This window comes from Calidris pugnax, unplaced genomic scaffold (assembly GCF_001431845.1).
Source record: "Calidris pugnax isolate Ruff unplaced genomic scaffold, ASM143184v1 scaffold273, whole genome shotgun sequence".
Lineage (NCBI taxonomy): Eukaryota > Metazoa > Chordata > Aves > Charadriiformes > Scolopacidae > Calidris > Calidris pugnax.
The window spans coordinates 9,815,762-9,821,761 of record NW_015094508.1 but is presented as its reverse complement, the minus strand read 5'-3'; the positions used below and the strand labels follow the sequence as shown (position 1 = coordinate 9,821,761).

The 6,000-nt window shown below is 41.0% G+C and overlaps 1 protein-coding gene across 1 annotated transcript in view; it reads left to right on the top strand.

Annotated features, from left to right (window-relative positions):
- Window positions 1–6,000, top strand: part of RAB3C (RAB3C, member RAS oncogene family) — a 139,192-nt gene that overhangs the window by 227 nt on the left and 132,965 nt on the right. The window lies entirely within an intron of this gene.

Here is a 6,000-nt window from a genome sequence, read left to right as displayed (position 1 = left end):
TGTGCGTGAGGGAGCTCAGTGTGGGTGTGTGAGGGGAACCAGGGGTGACTGTGAAGAGAACCAGGGGTGACTGTGAGGGGACCAGGGGGGTATGTGAGGGGACTTGGGGTGCCTGTGAGGGGACCAGGGGTGACTATGAGGGGACCAGGGGTGTATGTGAGGGGACCAGGGGTGCCTGTGAGGGGGCCAGGGGGGTATGTGCGTGAGGGAGCTCAGTGCGGCTGTGTGAGGGGGACCAGGGGTGTGTGTGAGGGGAACCAGAGGTGCCTGTGAGGGGAACCAGAGGTGCCTGTGAGGGGAACCAGAGGTGCCTGTGAGGGGACCAGGGGTGTGTGTGAGGGGACCAGGGGTGTGTGTGAGGGGACCAGGGGGGTATGTGCGTGAGGGAGCTTGGTGCAGGTATATGAGGGGACCAGGGGTGCCTGTGAGGGGACCAGGGGGCTATGTGTGTGAGGGAGCTCAGTGCAGGTATATGAGGGGACCAGGGGTACCTGTGAGGGGACCAGGGGTGTGTGTGCATGAGGGAGCTCTGTGTGGCTGTGTGAGGGGAACTAGGGGTGCCTGTGAGGAGACTGGGGGATGTTGTGTCCCTGTGAGAGGGGTGCCCGGCGGGTTGGTCTCAGGGCAGCCCACCACAGGGGGCAGGGGTGCAGTGGGGCACCGTGTCTCCCGTGCAGCTCCCTGGGCTGGGGGGGCAGCCACAGTGGGGGGCTGGGCAGAACGGTCCTGCAATAGCCACCACCCCACCGTCCTGGCCGCAGGTGGGTTTTTGGGTCTCATCCAGGCAAACTGAACAGTATGTTGCGGCTACTGCCCTATGAGCGTTGGTTGCAGCTCCCGTGGGAGTGAGTGGATGTAAGTTGTTAGGTCATGAGATGTAACAAGGCCCTACCTGGATGCGCAAGCAGTTGGCACGACATCTCCACCTGTTTATTCAAGGAGCAGTTATCCATCTGCACCAGGGAGAGATGGCTTACAGCTAGAACTGAGGGTAGCAAAGGGGTGGCCCCTTTTTCTGTGGGGTTTCTATGCAGTTTCTATGTCTGGTAAAATATAACGCCCCATATCACTGGAGAAACAGATGCTGTACAGATACAAGTTACATTATGCAGAGTTTTTAGCAGTTTCTAGGTTATTGGTACAAAACAGTTTACACTGGTGAACTGTATTTCTGTTATTAATTAGAATCTGTTTGATAACCTCATGCAGGAGCGTTGAGGACCATGGACTATGCATTCAAACATATGACTGTTTTTTAATAGAGTATCGGTCATGTTATGTACGGATCCGTAACAATTGGTCTCACAGATACAATGCAAAGAGCACTTTTGCAGTCTGCTGTGGTTTAAGTTATGAATTGCGGCTCTGTTAGCTAATATTTTTCATGCTGGATATCTACTTTGGCAGTAATAGAATTCCAGCCTGAAGGGAAGATCTGCATCCTCTTCAATATATATGCCCAAAAAGAAGTCTGAAATCTTAAGTTACATTGATAGGGAGTTGGGTTTGCTTGACTTTGGACAGGGAGTGATAACCTCATAAATCTTTTGCAGAGCAGTTGCTCAGATATCACCTGCTGAAACCTTTGAACCAAAGAAGTACACTAGAAATAAGCCATTCTTCAGGAAGAATGTCTTTCCGTTTTCTGAAAGAGAAGAGCAATAATTAGGATGTTGTTTAAAATGCCTAGTTCTCATATGCTACATGCATGTGTAGGAAATATTTATGTGGTATTTGCCATTTATTTACACATGCTTATTGAGATACTGAAATCATGTTTAGTATGTGTTGGCTTTGGAGAGCATTCATGAAAAGCAAATTTCACTAGTATGATGACAAGGATGACAAATACAGATTGGTCACTATTACATTTGACATTTTTGACAGATGTTGCATTCACTGACGTTGTTAAATAGTTACGGAAACAAGATGGTGGCACAACATTAAAATACAATCAAAAAAAAAAAGGGTAGTCCAGATATATATATTAAAAAACAAATTTACTTGACAAATATCAGAGAACAGCTTCTTGGGTTTTTTATATGATTGTCAGTACAAATGGAGTTAGTGTTAAATATAATTGAATAAAAGTCAGCAGAAATCACAGCCTTAGTATATAAAGAGACATCAAAGAGCTATAGAAAACCTTAAAAATTCCACTTATTCAAGGCCGGTGAGACGGTCAAACAGTGTCTATTTTTAAGCACATCTCATCCAAAATTATAATCACAAGCATCCGGATTTTTCCAAGATGGGAAAATGCAGTCTGGCAGAAAATGTTTGATTTTCACTTGTAGTTTCTGCATGTTTTTTTTCTTTCTTCCACTTACACTATTCCCAGCATACTCAAATATTAGTCTTATTAAAGATTCCAGTAAACCAATATTCTATTGTGGATTCTTCGTCTTAAGAGTCCTTTTGTTTTCCTACATTAGGCTAGTATGGCAGGTCTTTGTTCAAATGTGGTTTAGACTGGCTGAACTAATTGCTTGATTTATGTCTTTTAGCTATCTGATTTCCTATTACATGAAACAAATGTAGTTCCTTCTTTGAACACAATAAATTTATGGAATGGTCTGTTTCAGAGCTACCGTCTCTGAACTGTAGAGGAACAGAAAGAGTGATCCAGTCTATGTCTTTTGATCACGACAAAAACAATTCAGAGGAGAGTGTAAGCATTTTTTTCCATTTCTATCAAGCAATAATTAAAAAGAAAACTAAAAATATTTTAGCAGCATAGTCTATGTCAATGAATTCTTTGTTTCAGTCTCCAGCTCACACCATTGCTCTGTAGACAAGAAGGGCCAGCAATTTCCAGAAAGGTATCCCAAACAGTCCTTCCAGAGAAGGGGTTACCTAGTCTAAAAGTTTGCTGTTGTTGTCTGCTGGATGTAATTGGATCTGGGTCAGAGTTTGTGACAATTTTTCATTTTTCTAGCCATGATTTCAAAGAACAGATACAAGTCTTAATAGGGCTTATGGCCATGGAGAGGGCTTCATTTGGAAGCCAAAAGCAACAAACTCTCTTTGCTGTGAAAGTTAGACATCTGCATGGTTTCTGCATGTTAAGAATCGGTCTGAATTAGTTGAAGTGTCTGTGTATCTCTCAATAGTTTCCCCTAAGGCTTTCCTGGTACTTTCAAAAGTGAAGATTCAGTGGGAAATTCTCAGTGATTCGTACACTGGTTCACTGCTTCGAGTTTCAATCCTTATCTGATTGTAGCATTCAAATTTTCCACATACCTTCACTTGGCCAAAATAGAAAAGCAGGACTGTAGTTTGGATAACCTATTCTTAGTGTTTACCTGAGCATACAAGCATTAATGGCAGCAGTTTGTAGAAAATGCTGGATCTCTAGAGACCCTCTCTTTCACTTGCCAGGGCATCAGATCATTTCAAAGGTGACTGAGGCCACAGAGTTGAGGGAAAACTAGGATGTGGGAAATAATCTGTAAATAATCTGCTTAGTCAAGGAAATAAATGAGAACATTTTCTTCTTAGCTTTTCATATCCTGTTGTCACTGGCAATGACAGTGACAAGCCCAGGCAAAACAGGTTTATAACAGACACATCCAAAAACAATGGAGAATGGCAATAGCAAGCAAAAAGAACTTGTTATAAAATTACGATGAAAAAAGCCAAGTTAAAGCTATTAGACGCAGGAATAAGCATGGCAATTAATCTTTTACACTCAGCATAATTATTAGATATGTGAGTCTTGGTTCAAATTAGAAGTACTGGAGTAGAGGAGATTTCCAAGCCACTGAGTCCACAGACCAAGTTATGTGCACCTTTTTGTTAACTGATCAAGCTGCATTTGGAATCAGTAGCCCTCTTTCTGTCAGTACCCCTTTTTGGAAGTGTACCGTGAAAGCTCATTCCTTTGTTGGTTAGATACTTTCTAATCTCCAGCTCAGGGGCATTCAGGACCAGTTTATACTCACTTCTTAATGTTCAGTGTCTGCTCCTTTATACATAAGTCTAAATAGTTATCATTCTGTAATGTTCACTCCAGATTATTATCTAGAGAAACAAGCTTATGTTTTTCTTACTCTTTTTTCTTTAGATTTTTTTCATAAGATAAACTCTTCCTTTTCCTGGTCTTTCTAGTAACCTTTTTTCTGTACTTTTCCATTTAAACTCAGCTTTTATAAACACACTTGACCAGAAATGTTACAAATGACATCTCACCAATGGCCTTGAGAGTGGCATTAGTATTTCATGTTGTCTCTTGGCCTGATGCAGCTGCCCTGGGAATTGAGAAGCTGCGCAATCTTTGTTAGTCTCATGATCCTGATTGCTGCACTGCATAGGGCAAATGGCAGTAGGCATCCTCTGTCTTTATTCTCTTTTCTACCCCCTGGTAAACCCAGATTTATTTAAGTTGGAGTGCCTTGCCTGATACAGCTTGTATTTTTTCTTTTCAGAGCTGCCCTATTTTGTTGGCTTCTTGACATCCTGTGTTAGACTAAACCACTTAGGGCTTTATCTCTGGTTTTGCTACTATTTGGAGAAGGGGATTTTTCCATACTGTAGAGAGTGGGAATTGGAAATATATTTCATAAGCTATCCCTTTCACGGAGAAGGTAAACTTAGGTTAAAGAAAGAAAAACGAGGGATAATGCCCTAGCTCACCACAGGTGGATTCATCAGAATTCATTTGCTAGAGTCTTGCCAGAACTGTTCCTTATTGCACCTTGCATTCTGTTGTCCTGGGCAACTGCCAGCACTGTGGTCACACTCATGCTACTTCTGATATGAAGCAAGTAGATCTTCTTTAAAATGGCTTAGACTCTCAATTCAGTATTCCCCTTGTAATAAAACTTTATATTTCTAACTACACTTTTCAGACTGGGTTATGATATACTTACACATATTCATGAATCTAACCTCATAATACCTTGATGCAGATATGCTTCTTTTGATGCTGCCAAGTACATTGGTTCACAAGCTGTGCTCTGCAGATGGCTGGCAATCCGTAAATTCCAAATAAGTGGCTGGTGCATTGACCACTGAACTCTGTTAAGTCTTATTAATTGGTCAGTTGAAAATTAGATGATAAGGATTTGTGAGAGCTGGCTGTGGTCTGTGTATGTAGATACTGATGTATTAATTGAGAGCACACCAAAAGTGACACAAGTTAAGCAGCTCACCAAGATATAGAAAGAAGGAGAACAAAAGTTATACCTCTGAAAGAGTTTGAAATAAAATCTAATATCTAGGTTATTGGTCTGGTATTTTACCTAGAAAATCATTGATTTCTTCATGGGTTATATTGCCATAGCATTCTTCTATATAAGGATCTTGGTAACATTTTGACTGATTATGACATTTTCACATTAGAGATACTCACTTGCAATGCATCCTACATAGAGTCCAATGAGTTATAAACATTGAATTTTCCCCTTGTTTTCCATTGTTTCAATATCCATTGATTATGTTTCACTAATTATATTTGACAAAAAGCATAAAGGTGACCTCACAACAAGCTGAGTGTGCAGAGAACTCTGTCTTTTTGCTAAAATAATGGCTGAAGTCAGTCTCTTTTTAGATAAAAAGCAATGGAAATGTATATATTTCTACATTGTATATAGAAAAGGAGTGTTGCTTTTGAAACAACTTCAAATCAGCTAACCAGGGTCTGTCTCTCCTTTCCATAGACAGAAATAAACATTTTCACAGGGCTTACTGTCTATCTTTTCCTTTAAGATATTCCTTTAAGACATGCCTGTTACTGTAAGTTTTAAAAGTAAATGATGTGTTTGATAAAGGCATAAAGGAATCAATCTCAGTATTTTCAATCCCAGCCTATTTCACTTTTTGCATTGTATTTTCCAAGGGCAATTCATCCTGCATAAAGCATCCAGAGTGGGGTGCATATACAAGTGCAAACTGAAGTGATGTGCAGAGGTCATGGCATGCTGCTCTGCTTAAGTGAGAAAGCTGTTCAAATTAATTCTATCAAAGAATGAGGTCCTCTAAGGCCATACAGAGTAACAT